Genomic DNA, 20,998 nt, shown 5'->3' with positions numbered 1-20,998 from the left:
AGGTGGAAAAATCCTGGAAACTGTCCTACTGATACTTGGCTGGAGGTGCCAGGTGATGAGGTGGTAACCTAGGGAGGAGGGCTCTAAACTAGGCTTGTGAGGGGATGGAGACTAAAGCCCCAAGGTAAGTGGGGAAGTGGGTGACCTGGAGAAAGCACAAGCAGGAGGGGGCAACAGGGGAGGTCTTCCCATTCCCCCAGAGAAAGTAGGGCAATAGGTTAGTTACTTCAGGTGTCTGTACATAAATGCACAGAACCTGGGAAACAAGCAGAAAAAAATTAAAGTCCTTGCACAGTCATGGAACTAGGATGTGATTGGAATAATAGAGACTTGGTGGGATAGGTGACATGACTGGAGCACTGTCATGGATGAGAATACACTGTTCAGGAAAGACAGGAAGGGGAGAAAAGGAGGAGGAGTTGCTCTTTATGTGAAAGAACTATATGATTGCTCACCTGTTGAAAGTCTCTGGGTTAGGGTCAGAGGAGAGAGCACAAAGGGTGATGCTGTGGTGGGTGTGTGCTACAGTACACCACCAGATGAGGAGGATGAGGTGAATGAGGCTTTATCCCAACTGCTAGCAGAAGTTTCCTGATCACAGACCCTGGTTCTCATGGGGGACTTCAATCACCCTGATATCTGTTACAATACAGCAGTACACAGGCAATCCAGGAAGTTTTTGGAGAGTGTTGGGGACAACTTCCTTGTTCAAGTGTTGGAGAGGCCAACTAGGGGAGGCCAACTCTTCTTGACCTGCTGCTCACAAACAGTGAAGAATTGGTGGGGAATGTAGTAGTGGATGGCGAATTTGACAGCAGCAACCACAACATGATTGAGTTCATGATCCTGAGGAAAGGAAGGATGGAGAACAGCAGAGTAAGGACCCTGGACTTCAGAAAAGCAGACTTCAACTCTGTTGAGTTCCCCAGCACACCTACAGGCTGGGGAACTCCCTTCTCACCAGTGTCGAGACAGAAAAGGATCTTGGGGTCATCACTGATGCCACAATGAACATGGGCCGACAAAGTGGGGACGCAGTCAGGAAGGCCAACCATACCTTGTTGTGCATCCACAGATGCATCTCAAGCAGGTCCAAGGAGGTGATCCTCCCCCTCTATGTGACACTGGTCAGGCCGCAGCTGGAGTATTGTGTCCAGTTCTGGGCACTGCACTTCAGGAGGGATGTGGCCAATATGGAGAGGGTCCAAAGGAGGACCACCAGCATGATCAGGGGTCAGCAGGGCAGGCCCTACGAGGAGAGGCTAAGGGACCTGAACCTGTTCAGCTGGGAGTTACAAGAAACAATGGCCACAAGCTAGCGGAGGGTAGTTTCAGGCTAGACATTAGAAGGCGCTATTTCACTGTTAGGGCGGCTAGGACCTGAAACCAACTTCCAAAAGAAGTGGTGCTGGCTCCTACCCTGGGGGTCTTTAAAAAAAGGTTGGATGAACATCTGGCTGGGGTTGTTTGACCCCAATACTCTTTCCTGCCACGGCAGGGGGTCGGACTTAATGATCTCCTCAGGTCCCTTCTGACCCTACCAACTATGAAACTATGCAACTCACTCAGGGAACTCATGGGCGCAGGGGCAACGCATAGGGCGTGCACATGCACCCCCTAAGCATGCCAGTGCACCCCCTACAGAAAGGCCACTGCTTGCCACCCTGCCGCCAACGGTGTCTGCGGGTGGTCTGCAATCCCCACTGGCTGCTGCCACCACTGCTGGTAGCGCCTGTGGGTGGTCATTGACCCCTAGTCAGCACTCACAACCCTCCCTCCCACCGCCACTGACAGTGCTGGCAGTGTCTGCGGGAGTTCCGCACTTGCTCCTGCCGCCACACTCCCACCACTGCCAGTGCTGCCATAAGCCCCTCAGCTGCCAGGGGCACACATTGTTCATGCATGGGCAGGATCACCTGGGAAGCCACTCTGAGGAGGAAAGGAGTCTGGGAGAGCTGGCTGTATTTTAAAGAAACCTTACTGAGGGCACAGGAACAAGCCATTCCACTGCACAGGAAGACTATCAAGTATGACAGAGGACCAGGTTGGCTTAGCAGGGAACTCTTCAGTGAGCTAAAATACAAAAAGAAAGCTTATAAGAAGTGGGAACTTGGATAAACAACTAGGGAGGAGTATAGGAGTATTGCTTGGGCATGCAGGGATGAAATCAAGGGCATGTCCATACGAGCACACACATGTGCTTTGCAGTGCCTCAAAGGCTTTTGAGATGCGGCAAAATGCACCCTGTGACCATGATGTGGTTCTCCATTCTGCATATTTGCAGTGTGGAGCAGAATTTAGATGCCGGGAAATTCCAGCATTAAAAAAAAGTGTGCAGTTCAGGGCACGTGGCAGCAGTGTGCACCACCTGAAATCAGAGCCTGGCCAGCCAGAGCCACGCTCCTGCTGCCAGCCAGGTGCTGCCTGCCTTGATCACTGCTGCTGCAGTCCCAGGAGGCCCCCAGGATCCCAGGTAAGATTGCTGGGGCCAGCCCAGGTGCTGAGGAGAGTAGTAGATACACTGAAGGGTAGGGCTAGGATTCAGAGAGACCTCAATGAATTGGAGGATTGAACCAAAACAAATCTCATGAGATTCAATAAGAACAAGTGAAAAGCCCTGCACTTAGGACAGAACAATCCCATGCACTGGTACAGGCAGGGGACTGACAGGTTAAGCAGCAGCTCTGCAGAGGAGAGTCTGCTCCTAACCAGGAGAGACCATTCTAACTATACCAAAGTGAGAATCTGTGGTCATAGAATCATAGAAAATTAGGTTTGGAAGGGACCTCAGGAGGTCATCTAGCCCAACCTCCTGCTCAAAGCAGGACCATCCCCAGCTATATCATCCCAGCTAAGGCCTTGTCTAGCTGGGTCTTAACAACCTCCAAGGATGGTCTTCTGCTCAGGAGAGGAGAGTCTGCAAAAAAGGACCTGAGAGTTACAGTGTACAATAAGCTGAATATGAGCCAACAATATGCCCTTGTTACAAAAAAAGGCTAATGGCATACTGGGCTGCATTAGTAGGAGAATTGCCAGGAGATCAAAGAACGTGACTCTTCCCCTCTTTTTGGCACTGGTGAGGCTACATCTGGAGTCCTGTGTCCAGTTTTGGGCTCCATACTACAGAAAGGATGTGCACAAATTGGAGAGAGTCCAACAGAAGGCAACGAAAATGGTTAGGGGCCTGGGGCACATGACTTCTGAGGAGAGGCTGAGGGAACTGGGCTTATTTAGTCTGAAGAAGAGAAGACTGAGGGGGAGATTTAATAGCAGCCTTCAACTACCTGAAGGGTGGTTCCAAAGAGGATGGAGCTAGACTGTTCTCAGTGATGACGGATAACAAAACAAGGAGCAATGGTTTCAAGTCTTAGCAAGGGACATTTAATTTAGATATTAGGGGAAAAAATCTCACTAAGAGAGCAGTAAAGCACTGGAACAGGTTACCCAGAAAGGTTGTGGAATATCTATACTTGGACCCAGCTAGACCAAGCCTTGGCTGGGATGATATAATTGGGGTGGTCCTGGTTTGAGCAGGGCATTGGACTAGATTACCTTCTGAGGTCCCTTCCAACCCAAGCTCACCATAACCATGTCTAGGTACATGTGCCTCAGGACCATGAATGTATCTGCAGCTGGACCATGCAGATGAGGCAGACTATCAAAGAAGCTGGTTCCACACACTGTGGTGCTCAGAAGAAGTAGCCATTTACAAGAACAGAGTACTTCTGGCCCAAGGCTGAAAAAGAGTTGAGTACAGAAGCTGTTTCCCCATCCCTCTTTGAAACACCTATTCTGGACATATATTCTGCACCCCAGGTCTGATACAATTATGATTGAATGCTCTCACTCCCTCAGCATTCCTTCTCTAACCTAAGATGACAGAATCTTTGCTCCACAGACCTCATCATAACCATTCTTCTCAAAAGACTCCTTTACAGCATTTCTATACTGTGAAGAGAGTTAAAAGTAATGGAGGCTGTATTGGTATTTTATGTAATAAGGCTTTGGAATGTCTCTTGGTCATTTGGAAAATGGGTTGAACAGAAGAGAGTATTTTCTAGACCAAGTATGCATGCTGAAACTCATTAAAGAGGGCAGGTTAAGACCAAAGCCAGTGCACAGGACAAAAATACATGTTGCAAATCTTCTTAAGCAGCTCAGACTGTCCTGGTTCCCCAAGACTTTGCCAAGGTACTCTGTTTGCACTTATCACATGACTTACATCAAGTATGATATCCTAATCAAGACAGACAACAGTGTCTTCCCAAGCAAAGCCCCATCGTCAGATTGTAGAAACAGCTTAGCAGTCTTTGCAAGTCATTCCCTCTCTGAGCCTCCTTCTTTTAGTAGGGGGAAGGGACAGAAAAGCATCAGGAGAAAGATACATTATTGTGCAAATACTTAAATGATTTTTGCATTCAAATTTAAATTTCTTGAGCTGCAAGACTGAAAGTAGTGTGGGGTAGGCATAAAGCAGCCATCCTGCCATTTTGTACTCCCCATTTTGCCTGAGGCAGCAGTGAGATGTTCCTCAACACCAGGTCTGGCAGGGCCTTTTCAGTAGCAGCCACCTAGTGTAGCTCTTCTAGAGGGTAACGGTGAAGAATATTTTTCCAGATCGTTTTATCAAGTCGGTTGCAAAGACTAAGTTAATCTATTGAACATTGTACTAGACAACGAACAACTCCCATCCTTCTCTAGCTGTACAAGTGAGCCAGATTCCCCCGAGCAGAACTGCCACTTTTTTGAGAAGGACCTTTTTCCAAAGTGCCTAGTACACTATTCACATCATCATCATCTGCTCACTTTTTAAGATCCTCAAACTTTCAGTCTAGGGAATGTGTAAAAGGAGGTTTGCTGCTAAAGGCTCCAACCAGTTTGGGACAAAGTAGGTAAGCTTTTAAGCAATCTGAATTTAGAATTAACACAGACTCCAGAAATCTTCTTTGTCCCATGAGTCATGGTGACTCACTGGTGATGAGCACAGGCTAAATTAAATGACCTCTAATTAGGGAAGGGGTCTTGCTCTGCACTGTTCATAATCCAGTTTTTAATATTTTGTTCCTAATGCAACTTGTCCATTCCTGCCCTTGTATTTCCAATTCACTCTTCACAATCCTTAGACATTTTTCTCTGCTCTCTTGCTTGCTATGGATTTTCCTCCAAGATGATTTTTCTACATTTGGATCCTTATTCCCTTTTGTTCCTGGATAGACCCTTCCATCCTCCTACAACATGCTCAGGCAATCCAGCAATTGAAGTGAACTCAATGGTTTACTGCTGCTTTTCCCATCAGGCACAAGAAAAGATTCACTCAAGGTGGAATGTATTCCTCAAAGCTACTAGTTAGCTAGATAGCTCCTCCCCCTCCCCCTCCACCCCCTCTCTACCTCCACCCCTACAAAGCTCGCCCTCTGCACTCTTCAAACCATCAGTCCAAGCCCAGGAAGTGACAAGCACATAATCAGCAGGTCAGGAAACACAAGGGGACTTATTCTGATCCCAGCCCAAGGACAGGACTCTTCCAAGTGCAGAAAGAAGCCTAGGGCTTCCAATGGCACGCACAGCTTCCTGTATACAAATGCCAGGAGCATGGGGAACAAACAGGAGGCACTACCCTTCTGCTAAGCAATAACAAATACAATCTCACAGGGATAACGGAGACCCTGTGGGACTCCACCTATGACTGGACTACAGGTATAGATGGCTATACCTTGTACCGTGTCAGGAGGAAGAGCTGGGGCATAGGTCTCTATGTCAAAGAGCAGTACACTTCCCTACAAGTAGACATTGGCACCCAAGGAGTGTGACTCAAAACCCTCTGGGTTAGAATTTGGGGAGAACATGGTGAAGGGGATATAACTGTAGGAGTCTATTACAGACCTCCTAACCAGGAGGAAGAGCCTGACCACAAATTCTTCAGAGAACTAGCAGAGACTGCTTGCTCTCAGTGCATGGTAACCACGGGTGACTTCAACCACACTGACATCTCATGGAAAGAGTATTCTGCCAAATATGGTTGGTCGCAAAGCTTCCTCACTTGCACTGATGAGCTCTATCTGACTCAAGAAGTCTACGGGCTGACAAGGGGTAAGACACTGCTGGATCTGGTTCTGGCCAAAGGGGATGATCTAGTGAGTGACCTGAGGACTAAAGGGAAGCTTGGTGACAGTGATCATGAGTAGATCACTTTCCCTATCCATTGCAAAGCTGGCAAATTAGTAAGCAATAAAGAAATCCTTGACTTTTGGAAAACTGACTTTCACAAGCTCAGGAAGTTGGTTGTTGAGGCCCTGAGAGATCATGATCTGACAGGGAGAGGAGTCCATGACGAGTGGTTGCTCCTTAAGGACACAATCCTAAAAGCACAAGGGAAGTCCATTCCAGCCCATAAGAAAGGTAGTAGAAGGTCTGGGAGACCCCCTTTGGTTCAATAGAGAACTCCTGGACCTCCTTAATCTTAAAAGAGAAGCTTATAAGGGTTGGAAAATGGGAAATGCCTCTAAGGAGGATTATGTATTGCTGGCCTGCATCTGTAGAGAGCGAACCAGAAAAGCTAAGGCTGAAACTGAGCTCAAATTCGCCACAGGAATCAAGGACAATAAAAAATCCTTCTTCAGATATGTAGGAAGTTAAATCAAAATAAGGGCAACTGTAGCAGAGTATCTTTGGTGATTGCCACTTTAAGATTTGAGAGCAGGCAGCAGGGCAGCCTGCAGGTGTGAGCTAGCCTTAATCAGGGTCACATGATCCCGGGAGGGCCCTGGGATTGGAGGACGGAGTGGTGCAGCCTCCATTTTAACCCAGGCCCTCAGAGCTGGGGCAGCAGTTTGCTGCTAGAAGCTGAGGAGGCAATATCTGACTGAACTGCTGTTCAGAACATCTTGGCGGTAAGGACATGAGCTATGGGAATGGCTGGAGGCTCCTGGTCCTGGGTATGACTGAAAACTGCACCCTGCCAGGGAAGGGTGGCCTAGTGGGGCTGTTCATGACAGAACAATCCCCCCAAAATGCTAGGCCAGTTACCTCTCCAGTGAAAGGTGGATAGGGGTGCCTTAAAACCCCAGCCCCCATACCCTACTGGGTTACCCCCAGGTAGGGACAGGCATGGGGCCAGGCACAAACTGGAGAGAGGCACCTGAGCCCATAGGGTCAAAAACCCCAATGGCATGGGGCTAGGCACACCCAGTGAGAAGCACCTGAGCACATAGGGTGAAAGATCCCAGTGGCATGAGGCCAGGCACACCCCAGGAAGAGACACCTGAGCCCACAGGGTGAAAGACTCCAGTGTTAGGGGGGACCAGGCATGCTTAGGAGAAGCACCTTGGGAGAAGACCCCAGTGGCCCCAGAGAGGGGGCAGAGAGAGAGTGGCTCCAGTGAGGGGGTACAAGTATGCAAAGGCCCGCATAGAGTAAGGGCACGACAGCGGCCCAAAGTGCTGTGCATGAGAGGGGCCAGCAGCTGAGTTCAGCCTGGAGTATGGCGTAAGGCCATGGGTCATGTACAGTAAGGTCTGTGAGAGAACAGCCTGAAGTGCTGCATACACCCTGGCTGAAAAGTGAGTAGTGAAGCTGAAAGTGCTGTGTAGAGTAGGGCTTGAGGGGGACCCGAAGTGCTGCGTGGAGTAAGGCAGGTTGAAAGTAGTCTGGGAAGTGGACAGTATGTGAGAGGCCCAGTGAGAGTGGGCAGAGTACAAGAAGTCCTGTGAGAGAGGGTGGTGTGAAAGAGGCCCAGTGGAGGCCAGAGTGCATGCATTGAATGTTAGAGGCCCTACAAGGGGCAGAATTTGGCCCGGCCTTAGGCCAGAGCTATTCATCAACTTAGGTTGTCATCCGTGAGGCATGGGACACAATAAGGAAAGGTCAGAGTCATGTGTAACGCCCTTGTCACCTGGGCAAGCAATGGGCAGCCTCCTGCCTTAGTGACATCTCTCATAATGATTACCATCAAAACGTGGCAGGTGAGGAAAGCAGATGGTTAACCCAAAGACAGGCAGGTGGGCCAACATTGTGATTTGGCTTTGAGATGGCTCCCTGTCACAGCAACATTGGACCCCTAATTAATCAAATGGGGCAGCTGACAACTGACACCCAGGAAAAAGCTAATCTCCTCAATGATTACTTTGCATCAGTTTTCCACCAGCCCAAGGGGATCACCTTGCCTGACAGGACACAGAATTATCAGGGTAAGGGCGACTATATGCCTGCAATTGACCTGAGAGGCTGAACACTCACAAGTCAGCAGGCCTTGATGAAATGCACCCAAGAGTGCTAAAAGAGTTGGCTGACATCATAGCATGGGCAATGGCAAGGATATCTGAGAACCTGTGATGCTTGGGAGAGGTTCCTGAAGACTGGAAGAGGGCCAGCATGGTGCCTATCTTCCAGAAGGGAAGGAAGGAAGACCCAGGGAACTTCAGGCCAATCAGTCTGACCTCAATCCCTGGAAAGATCTTGGAAAAAATTATTAAAGAATCCATCAACAACAGGCTAACAGACGGCATCACTCTGAGAGAGCGTCAATGCGGCTTTGTTATGGGTAGGTCATGCCTGACCAGTTTCATTTCCTTCTATAACCAGGTGATTCGTCACCTGGACAGTGGAGGAGAGGCAGATGTCATTTACCTGGATTTCAAAAAAGCCTTTGACCTGGTCTTCCATGATGTTGTCATGGCAAAATTGGGGAGCTGCAGCCTCTACAACCTTAGGTCCAATGTCTGGGGAACTGGCTCCATGGTCAGACCTAGAGTGACTGTCGATGGAACCGAGTCAACATGGCACATAGTGACCAGTGGCATCCCCCAGGGTTCAGTTCTCAGACCAGTACTCTTTAATATATTCATAAACAATCTGGATTCAGGTGTCAGAAGAGGGCTGGCTAAGGTCGCAGATGACACCAAATTATGGGGAAATGCAGTCACTCTAGAGGATAGGCTGGGAATTCAGGCTGACCTGGACAGACTTGCAAGGTGGGTGGATCAAAACCTGATGACATTCAAGATAGAGAAATGCAAGGTGCTGCACCTCGGAAAAGATCATACCTATAAGCTGGGCAGTGCTACACTCACTAGCAACACAACCAAAAGAGACTTGGGGGTCATGATTGACCACAAGATGAATATGAGCCACCAAGGTGATGCCGCAGCCAGCAAAGCAAATAAAACCCTGAGAGGCGTGGGATTCTTCACCCTGGAGAAGCATAGGCTCAGGGGGGACTTGGTGGCAGCCTATAAGTACATCAGGATCTGGGAGAATGTCTGTTCATGAGGGCATCCCAAGGGAAGACAAGGTCAAACGGTCACAAACTGCTGAAGGACCATTTTACACTGGACATGAGAGAACTTCTTTACCATCCAAGTTTCCACAGTCTGGAATAAACTCCCCCCAGAAGTAGTGCAAGCACCTACTCAAACACATTCAAGAAGCATTTAGATTATTATCTTGCTGGGGTCATCTGACCCCAGCTGACTTCCTGCCCTTTGGGCAGGGGGCTAGACCCGATGATCTCGTGAGGTCCCTTCCAGCCCTAATGTCTACGAAATCTATTAAACTAGTTGTCCAGGACCAGTCTTCAGTATGGAAAGCTGGCATGAAAACAAAGGGGAATAAGGCAAATGCTCCACCAAAAATAAATGAATGCAAGGGAGCATGGAGAGATATCCTTTAGAATGAGAGGACCACAGTGGAATAGCAGAATCATCCACTTATTATAACAGAAATGAAGAATTAGGAAAATTTAAATCAATATAACACACAGTTAAAAGTGCTTTTTAGACATAAGCAACTAAACATAAAGCATCCATGTGGGAAATCCTTTAAACCCCTTGGAAAATCTAAGTCCCCAAAATGTCATATCCAACTCTCACAGAGTACATTTACGGAAATAACAAAGAAAGATTTGATTCTGATCTCCTACTAGTTATATGCTGATGAAACAGCTACTGGTTTCAGTTAAATATTTCCTGACTCATACTACTAGTGTTAGTGGGGGTCAAACTCATGTTTGAGGTATCTTGATTTGTAATCTGATTACATACATGTTTTTGCAGGTGTTAACTGATGTTGTAAGCAGTTCTCTAGGATATCCATCTGAGAATTATAAAGGGCTTTCCAAATACGAAATAAGCCTCATGAATAACCCCTGAGCTTGCTAAGTATCACTGCCCCATTTTAATGGAGGGGGAACCCAACACAATGAAGGCTAAACTTTTCAAAAGCTCCTACTGATTCTGGGAATCCAGCTTGAGAAGTCTTGGTCTTAGTTTCCATATGTCCCACATCTACAAATGAAGTCAATAAGGTGTTTCAAAGGGATACCCAAAGTCAGTGGTTACTTTTGAAAGTGTTAGCCTAAGTGTCTTGTCCTGACCACAAAGTTAGTTGGTCAGTGGTAAAGCCAGAAAGAGAGCTCAGACACTCAGTCTCTCACCTTGTACTTCCACTTTCTTCTCGTATCTGTCACTCTGCTAAAACCTCCCACAAAGTCAATACAAATATTTTCATAAACAGAAGTCTATCATAATTGTTATTTTGTTTATAGTTCTTGAAAGAAAATTCATTTAGGATAAGTCCAAGGAAATTCTTCTTGTCTTTGAAGAAAGTTATGAGTGGGAACATTTGTTGGGAAAAGAGTTTTTAAGTCCGGAAAATTATTGAAATGGGAGATCTCCCCGTACACACTCCAGCTATTTAGACAAAATGTGTTCAGGATGGTTGGTCATTATGGAGTCTTAGCTGTGCAGTCTGTTTGGCAAAGCAGTTCCTGGATGCTAGGAGTAGTGAGGGGCTGTGGCAATCAATTTAAGAGTGGAGTTTACTGCAGAACAGAAGAAAAGGGGAAATCAAATTCTTTGTGGAGGGGGTTGGTGGGGGGGGACAGTTTCAATTTTATTTTTGTGCTTGTGCCACTTTAAGCACAGGAATGCTGGAAACAGAGGTATCTGATATCTTTGCTGGCTAATTACAGTGCAAGCTCCCGTGTCCTGACAATGCCCTTGTCCCTGACCTGGAGGGGCCTCCCTGTCTCAGGGTCAGCTGTAATTTAGTTTTAGGTCAGACTTGGGATTCTCCTTCCTGACTAACTGCACTTTGTTTTCAAGAGGAAACCATTTTCCAGTAAGGAAGGGGCTGAGGCCATCAAGCTCATTTCACTGATGAGAAACAGGGCGCACACAGCCCCAGAGGTAAAGGTCAATGTGTTCATCAATATGAAGAAGGTTCAGCTGCATCTCAGAGGGGGCATCTGTTCTGCTCTCCAAGTTGCATGAGTTCAGAGTTAGGATTTTTTCCTTCCATCAGTTAAGCATGTTTGTTACAGACATGTCTACGGAAGCCCCATTGTGCTTCTTTTTCTCATGCCTCTAAACCACATTTGACCATTTCTGTCGTGCTAGTCACTGTACAGACAGAGTGCAGAGGTCAGTCTCCTGCCTGGAAGAGTTTTCAGTCTAGCAAATACAGGTACATGGATATTAGAAAGGGAGGGATGACCTAATGTAAAGCAAAAGTCTGAGATCTACGTGATATTCCTAACTCTGCCATTGATTCGTTGAGTGACTTTGAGCAAGTATATCACCTTTCTGTGCATCACTTACTCCATCTATAAAATGGCATAATAGTTCTTTCCCACCTTGCAGGAGTTTGCACATGCTCAAAGATTCATTCCTACGAAATTTTCTAAAAGAGTAGGATGTAATTATTGAAGAAAACTGCATTTTGCTCCAGATACAAAAGGAATAGCTGGTCAGAAATGTGACTTCCTATGAGCAACCTGCATTCACTCATAGGAAATGAAGGACTTCTTCAAATATAATCACCTTAATTGCCACCCTCCTCCATTTTTTTTGTCCATGTCAACTGGCAGTGCATGGCTACAGGTAAGCTCACCTTGTCTCATCCTACCAGGAGTCTGGGGGCTTAGGTACCTCAAAACTCTACCGAATGATTGCTGCTTGCATTCTTGGGATTTTAGAGAGAGATTATATTGTGACAATAATGTCATCATCAGTGTCACATAACATTACCTGAAATTAGGCTGCCACTTAAAGACTTGTCCTGTATATTCAGTTGTAGGCCCTGAAAATCTTGTTTTTCTCATGTCTAGAATTCCTACTTTTCAAATGCATGCAGATATATGATTGAAGTTGCCTTTCTTAAGCGTAAATGTTTTTGTATATCATATGAGACAGCAAGCTAAATTGTGCTCATTCAAATAGAGACCAGCTTGAAAGTATGGATTAAGTGCTGGAAGTATTCTGGCAGTGAGGGAGCGATCAGTATCCACTTTCCCTTTTCCCTTTTCAAATGAATAAAACAGATGGGAACAGAACCAAATATTCTACTCGGTAACATCTCTACCAAGGAGAACAGCTTGAGCTGTATGTGGGTAACAGCTGGCCTTAGCAATGCCACGTGGGAGACCACAGTTACCCATATGAATAAAGGAGTCCTCCCTCCTAATGCACACTCAAATAATGATGTTTGCTAAAACACCCTTCGCTACAAGAGGCTGGCTAGAAAACTGCACCCTATCGTGTCAGTCTCAGATTAGCCCTCATTTGCCTCTGTGATAACTTAAATACATTATATCTAGGAATGAGAACACCAAGTCTGAAGAATTTCCACTTAGTTCAGGATATAGAAGCCAATTTACTATTCAGCACAGGTCCCTGACAGCTCATCACCCCAATTTTGAGTTGCCAACATTGACTCCCCAGTGACTAACAAGATATTTTCAAAGATTTGGTGCCAAACTTTAAACCTCTTCATAAGACTGGCCCAAGTTATCAGAGACTGCTCTTTTTAAACCCTGTCCCCCCACCCCCAAAAGCTACCTTTCTTCAGGAACTGTGGAAGCATTGAGTGAGCATAAGATGAGATTCAGGAACATGGGAGATGGAGCTTCCTTGGCAGCTAGCCCATAGTATGGAATTCACTCCCATATGAAAAAGGGGTGAGCATGAACATTTCTGCCTTCTCAATTGAAGATGTAACTTTTACATTTCATTCAGATTTCCCATAAGGCAAAAACTAAAATAGCCTTACTAACTGGAGGTGGAGGCAGAGAAAGGAAGATTTTTATTAGCTTGTAGAATGTTGTAAAGTGCTCAGATAGCATTAGCAAAGGACAAACAGAGAGAGGTTTGAAGATGGTAATGTTTCATCTGGATGGAGGAACGCTTGATTAAAGACTGATGAGGACACTGACTTTCTACATATAAAAGAGTTGTGGTTGCAAAATTTTGCAAAGAGGTTTTAAAATCTGTGACTTAAGATAAATTAATCTTATAACATTAACATATTATTTCTTAGAGCCCCTGTTTTCTTTCTACAAGGGTGGTATAAGGGAAGTTTTCCTTCCATTTTCTGGTAGTGTCATTTACATGTGGAGGAGACTAAAGTGACAGCAGTTTAAATTCCATTAAGCTTTATCAACACTGGGACATCTTCCTTGCTTTGACTGTAGCTGTAATAATGGAGTTACTCATGTTGACAATTTTCCTTGCCTTTTTCATCAGTGCAGTTTACCCAGGTTTCAAGCAGGGCCAAACTTCACCAGGGCAAAGCATGGGTTTCCCTGTCAACAGTTACTCAGATGGGTTAAATGAGAGCTAATTCCCAAAGACTGCAAATAGACATCACCTTTGTGAAACCATAAACATTCTTATGGTGGCACAAAATCTGAGTGAACAACACCTTAGTGCTTTGTCATGCCACAAATGTCCAAATTTGTGAGTGTGATGATTCCTAGTTATAGTTTATGCTGCCTTTTTGTGGCTACCATCTGTTTGCTTATGGCAGGACAGTGTGGGCAGGATTGCCCACACTCTCCAGCCACCCTAGGCAGGTGTTCCTGAGGTTTCAGGGGCCTGTTACACTTATGCACTTGCAGAAGTGTGCCCTGGAAATCCCCGTTCAGGGCATTCCCACAATGTGTTTATCATGCTACTGCATCTGGCTTGGGGTGCAACACCCATGGCCACTATCCCACAGAACTGGGGCCCCTGAAGCCTTGGGAATGCCAGGGGCCTGGCCCTGTGGGACATAGGCCCAAGCTATGTCTGTAGACATCAATGAAGCAGATCAGCTGTGCCAGGACATATTCCAGCACAAGTAGTTCCTCTCCAAACTTGATTCTGTTTATACCCTAAGACAGACAAGTCCTTTCTGTCCTTCTGAATGCAGGAGCTGAGATTGGGTCTGCTGCATGGTAACTCATAGCACTACGTCTCCACCCCAGCTCAACAAAACTCTTTTTGCAGGTAGGTACTGCACTTAACATAGTCCCAAGGATTATGCACATGAGGGTGTTCTTATGTCCTCTGTTCCTCAAATCCTTGCCACAAGATCAAGTCTACAGACTGAAAGGTGGAATGTGAAGCTCCTGGCTGGGCTACATTTGGGCAGGCAGGCTGTCTGGGAACTCAGTGAGGAATAAGGAAGGAGGGGATGCTGGAGTGGAAGTGATTTGAATTAGAACAAACTGGCTGCTGAATAGAAGCTTTTATTCCAGCATGGAGAAGGCTTTGTTAGTCAAGCACATGTGATGCACAAAAGCCTCCACTTGAATTCATTGAGTTTTAATTGGTTCTCAGGTGGGGGAGGAGAAGGGTGTTAGGAATTAGAGATTCCTTAAAGAGACAATATCATTAAAACTTTCCCCTCACTACCACCACTTGGGAGTCTAGCTTCATTCAATTGTCTTATGTTAGGGGATCAGAAAAATTGAGAGAGAGGAGGGGGAATCGGTAATAGAGAAAGAAGGCAGATCAGAGAGTTAGGAGGGTGAGGGGCAGGAAAGGGATTGAATAAAAGAGAGAAGGGAGGTCACACACAGAAAGGGAGCCAGGGGAATGTGAAAGGGGTTGGGGAAAGAGAATGATGCTATTTGGGGCAGGGCTTCCTTTCCTTGCCCTGTGACTTAAAAGGATACCATCAGTTACATTCCTTCTTTAACTGAAGACCTTTAACACTTCCTTTACTTCGGGACCCTCTTCCTAGTCTCTTCAATGAACCTGTGCTACAAGGAGAATTAAGGAATACCACAGCAGGTGAGAAAGAAACTGCTGGGACAAGAGTGGAAAGGTGGAAATGCCAGAAAAGAAGACTGGAAATGAAGAAGAGAACATGGCCCAGAATTCCTGTTTGGAGCAGCCTAGTAAGAGCCAGTATTTGTCAGGCATTGTGTGAAGTGTGACATGGGGTTTCAGGCAGATTTCAGAATTTGCAAAGTACACTGTAGATAAAAAGTTTCTGTCAACTGGGAAGGGAACTGGGAATCTGTCAGTGGAAGAAGAAAAGTTAGATCAAGTACTGTATGGAGAGAGAAGGTGGGCAGGGACTAGCTGAGCTCCAAGTATAACTTTCCATGTGGAGGAACAGAATGTGGACTTGCCAGTAAAGGAGATTATTGGTGGATGTTGAATAGGCTTTTGACTGTGAATACCCATGGGGCCCTGGCTGGCCACACACCTAACAAGTGCACAAGGACAGCTTTGATCCTAACATGACCATCATTTTGGAGAAAGGAATGAGGGTTATTTAAAATACTAAATCTGGAATTTAGGGATATATGTAAATGAAAGATATTCCTATTGTAGTTCAGCAACAAACTTACTCTTGTGTTTCTTCTACAGAGCAACTGTCAGATAATGGCTGCTGAGCTCATGTTTTAAGGTCAATTACTTATTCTTTGTAAAGCCAGGCAAGACACATACACAATATATTCTCCAAAATAAGCATACTTAATATGACTTGGTAATAACATGAGAGAAAACTATCTCAAAGTTTAGATTTATCCAAATGATTAATCTGACCAAAACATGGGCACTACACTTAATAACTACACAGAAACAAACGGAAAGTCTCTTGACTTTTGTCAAATGACATCTGGGCTGTGGGATGCTAGAAATGAAATTTTCATTGCAGCTCACTGATTGAAAGAGAATGTCACAGCTGACTCAGTTACTGTAGTGCAAACAACTTAACACAAGATCATCTAGTGATATGTCTGAGGAATGGGAAAATTCTTACATACAGGTGCACTACTCACATATTCCAGGCCAGAAATTCTTGAATTTTCATCTAATTCAGGGGTGCTCAACCTCCAGCCCACAGGCCAAATGCAACCCATGGAGCCATGGAATCCAGTCCATGGGGCTTCCCATAGGTCAGGAAATTTGGTGAGAGGGGAGCAGTGGCAAATAATACTGCCACCCTTCCCCACTGCCAAATTCCCAAGCCCCCTGTGGCTAGACCATAGCTGAGCCATGCCCCCTTCTCCTATGCAGCTGGATTGGGACCAAGCCACTCCTTGACCCTCCCCCTCCCATTCCCCCTGGTCAAATCAGGCCAAGCATAGCCACCCTAAGATGGGATCAGGCTCTCTGGCCAGATCCAGTTTATGACTAGAGACTGAGTGCTGTCCATCTCACCCAAGTAGAAAGAAGGCTGGGCACCACTGATCTAATTCATCCACTGAAAAAGTGATAGGTTTAAAAAAAAAGTTTACCCTATGTGATACTTAAATCCCATTATAAAAAGCTACTTAACTACCTAACAGTATGTCTACACCGCATACTGAAGCAAAGTATAGAGTTACCAGAAGTGAACTGGTTTGAATACTAAAAGCAGTCCAGCTGAAGTCTCATGGAGCTGTGCTCAGAGTCATTTTTCCTGCAGTGTGCAATGTAGATATATCTTAAGTCTCACTGCCTTTTAATCTGATGCTTTGGTCCTTCTAAAAGATGAACCTGTCTCTGCTAAGTGAGACCATGTGTTTGCCATTGTGTACAATAGTGTCTTGTCAGTGATTACAGAAATAAACATTTAGCCCCTGTACCATAGTTATAACCTAGTATCATTCTAGGCTTGACCCTGGCCCTCTACCAGCTGCTCTTTACTTCTGCTCAGATACTGCATAACAGCCAGAAATCTGCCCTAACAGAGTGGCAGGGGATTCCTCTGACATGAGGGAAATCTCAGAAGTGTACAGCTGGACTAGCAAAAGTTGGATTTCTAACAGTGATGTCTTGCATGTTATTCAGTTGTTTTGTAACATTCTAGAATGGTTTATTTAATGTTTTGCCATGTGACTCTCTGGTGGCTCATTTCAAACCGTAACTGGCTTGATAGACATGGACCTTCATCAGGAACACAGCTACCTAGAAGTTTATCCAAGAAGTTCAGCCTGTCATCCACAGTTCTAATCATGGTAACTGGTTCCCCTGTGAATATCCACATTCACTTGGCAGAGAAATCAGACTGCGTTTGCTATGATACATTGCATCCAAGACTAGAAATATTGCAGCTCCTCCATCCTTAGTGATCATCTTTCCAATTATTAATAAAGAGGTTGTAACAGGCTGTAAATAACAATTATTTCTTCTTCCTGGTTATTCTTTATATTCTACCTAGTCCTACTGCAGAACACATTTGCTGTCTCAGACCACCTCCTCCATTTGCTAGTACTAGTCTACTGTGTAGTCATTCCCTCATCTATCAAACATGTTCAGAGTATATTTTCTTTTTACAGTACTGCCATATCAATCTTTATACCAACATGCTGTCTGTGAATGATGCTCCATGCTACATTTGTTAACATTCCATGGGAGGTGGACCCTGGCTGCCACTTATGCCTTGGAAAACCTTCCCCATTTTACTTGAAACTCTTCCTGTTGTCTCACAACCTTCAGTGTTGGGGGATCGTCTTACAATTGTTCCCATAGTAAGTGCCATTTCCATAGCCTTTTGGTATGTGGGATTAGGCTCTGACAGCAGGCACTTCTGATATGCTTTGCTATATAAGACCACAGACCTGCCTGTCATCAAGATTGTCATTGATCACAGCATCAGTCAATGTTCAGCAGGCCTTTTCAAGACTGTCAGAAGTAGAGAAACTGTTGCCTCCATCTTCTTGGTGTTTTACAAAGCAGGAACCTTTCAGCCATCATTAGTGGCTTTGGGGCAAATTTGGAACATATCTGTGCATTTAGTTTTCTTAGTTGCAACAGAGTGCATAATAGGGTAAAAGTTGCAGTTTCTATCACATTACAGAGCTAATATAAACCCAGTACTCACATATGACATTTGTGGCTCCAAAACGTCAGGATCATAGCATCTGATGAAGTGAGCTCAGATTCACAAAAGCTTATTCTATATATCTCTGATAGCCCATAAGGTGCAAATCTACCCTACCTTCTCCAAAATATATAGCATATTCTGGAGCCCCACAGTTTGATCAAAATGTCTCAGACATCATACTGTAGCTCCTATTCTAGTAATTAAAATGTGTAAATGAGCCAGTACCATCAGTGTTACTCCAGCATCACTTACCCACATTCAGCAATTCCTGTTATCTCTGCATCTGTTCATTTGCACCCAGTAAGGGTTTAACTTTTCCCTCCAGAGAACTATTCTCTTGATCCATAATACAGGAGATTTTGGGGAACACACAGTCCAACAAGTCAAACTGGTTTCATGTACCAGATCCTCCTGTTGTTCAAAGATCACCTTCTCCTTGGCATTGCTAACAAACAGATGTTCACGTAAGTCACCACAGACAAAATTTAGCCCTAATAATATAACACTGCTGAAGTCCGTGAATTACACCAGAAGTGACCTTGGCCAAACTACTGGTCAGCAACAAACTCTTACTTTATATTGTCTTCTATGCCAAGACAGAGTTATGGCTGTTACCACAGTTTTGAAGTTATAAGACACAAAGCCAACTATTACACAATATTTCTGCAGAGCCACTCAGACACCAACATAAAGTAGGCTTCGACCAACCTTTCTGGAAATAATTTTACTTCTGCTACAGTGAACAAGTCCCTGCAAGGTATTTTGGAGTGCACATTCATTGCTCATTTGATGGCTACAACAGCAACTTGCCAGCAGCCAAAGGGCTTTATGTAATTTGCAGAAAATTAGACAGTTTACAGCTTCCTGTGCCTTTTAATATAGAGTTGCAGCCCACGGAAACTACAGGTTCTGGCAATGATCATGCTGTCATAATCCACATGGATGCTGGGGCATTAGTCTCTGCATGATGTGATACCTGGGAACTCTGAGTTGCACTTGGCCCACAGGCCATGCTTGAGCCAATGATGAGCTACATAGTCCTGCCTAGATGAGGACAGACTTAGCAGTACTAGAATAAGACCTTGCATCCTAAGCAGACAGAATGAGGCTAGGATGACTAATGATAGAAACCAGTGCTGCAGAGGCTTTCCAGCCCAATGCCCTCATTTATGGGTTTCTATGTGAGACAGTGATACTCTCATCTACACATCTTTTGGTATATTTCTTCCCTAAACTTGCTCTGGTTCAGGACCTAAGGGCTTGTCACTAGACTTTGCCTTGAAAGATCTATACAGATACATTTCAGTGTTGACAAACAATATCCAAGTTACTACTGAACTTCAGAGAAATGCTCTGCCATTGTACCTAGGTACACATTATTTGTTTGAATGATGTCACTGTTCATAGTTTACCCTTTATTCTCATGTGTTTTGACAGGTAAGAAGGAAACGTGCAATGTCTCTTTAAGAAGGTCACTTCCACTGTCCTATTGGTGTAATTAGCCTGCTAAAGAAAGAGCAGAGGCTGGAAATTGGATTGAATGAGCCAGGCTTTAGCCCCTGGATGAAGCCAGAGCTGCAAGGATTGTTATGCTAATCACCTGAGATCAGCAGTTCCAATGCCCTTCAAACTCCTAGGCAGTTACAGGCTGAGGATACAACAATAAAGCAAAACAAAATAAAACTTTCCTACATATGTCTAGGCCCTTCCCACTTGAAGATTTCAAACTACCTAAGAAGCATTTAGCTGTAAAACATCCCTAATGTCAGGTGAGCTCTTAGCCCCATTCCACAGATAGAGAAGTAGGAGCAGTAAGAAGTTACCCAAGGTCACACAGGAACAGGAAAGCTCATTCCCAGCCTCCGGCTCTAAACCCCTAGACCGCGCATTTATATAGCTCCTTTAATCCAAAGTAGCAGGCAACAGTTAACAAAAGGGAAAAGAATAGCAGGAGGTTATCTAGAGCTAATGGACCCAGGATGATTTACATCAGTGGGGATCTGGCCCCATTAGATATTACATGGTGAATAAGAAAGTATTTCTGAAAGAACTGTTTGTTAGCTGTGATCTTGTTTATGACAAAGAGTGTTAAATGCAATAGGTCAGATTTTTCTCTGAGCAGCATGAGTTGGCACAGACCTAGCTAACTTTCATCTACCCAGCACAGGTAACACCAGCAGTGAACAAGTAGGAGTATAGGTTTCAGTACAGGCTGTACACATCTGCAGGGGACCCTGGCTGTGTACCTGGGTAGCTAGCTTGTAATAAAGTCCAAGCCATCATGTCTTCACTGCTACTGTTCCCTAAGCTGTTATCTTAAACCTAGTGGGGGATATGCTTACATGTGCTGCAATCAGCCCACCAATGGCCATAAAGGCATACCTTAAAATGTGCAGCATGTCTGTGATCTCTTACCTGTTGTGGTTAGTTATCCTGCTCCTGTCACCATTTTCAGAGGCAGCCTGAGACACTCAGGGCCAAAATCATCAGTAGCACAAGTGAATGCAGTAATAGCAGCTGACACCCATGATGGATTTGGCTTGGGGCATACTGTTTTGCTGAACTGGTACATTTATAGCACTAGTGAGAAAGGGTGGGCTCTAAAATCCTCCCACTTACAACCTGACTTTCTGCTTTCTCCCTTACTTTGTTCACATTGATTCCTCATTCTGGGAAAAACAAAGCTGGAATTTACCCCACTATTCTTTTCTTCTGTCCCCACAAGCATGGCAGTCTGGAAGTGTGCTCCTTCCTTTCCTGTAATCTCGGAAAACTGGGCTGAGAGTTCACCCCTCCATCCTTTACCATGCCACCCTTTTAACCCAGAGAGCCAGGCCAGAAATTGTTATCTTCTATACTATCCTTCTCTTCTAAGGGAGAAATTGCTCTCTTTCACCCTGATTCTCCAGCTGGATCT

At 45.1% G+C, this 20,998-nt stretch overlaps 1 long non-coding RNA gene across 1 annotated transcript; it reads left to right on the top strand.

Moving 5' to 3' along the window:
• Nucleotides 1-6,817: 6,817 nt before the first annotated feature.
• LOC132243549 (uncharacterized) lies at nt 6,818-17,356 on the top strand. Its single transcript, XR_009455166.1, has 3 exons — nt 6,818-6,890; nt 14,185-14,261; nt 15,001-17,356. It is a non-coding gene; the product is annotated as an uncharacterized LOC132243549 (long non-coding RNA).
• The last annotated feature ends 3,642 nt before the right edge of the window (nt 17,357-20,998 follow it).

Source organism: Alligator mississippiensis, chromosome 10 (assembly GCF_030867095.1).
Source record: "Alligator mississippiensis isolate rAllMis1 chromosome 10, rAllMis1, whole genome shotgun sequence".
NCBI lineage: Eukaryota > Metazoa > Chordata > Crocodylia > Alligatoridae > Alligator > Alligator mississippiensis.
Note: the sequence above shows the minus strand (reverse complement) of the source record. Positions and strands in the feature narration are given on the sequence as shown.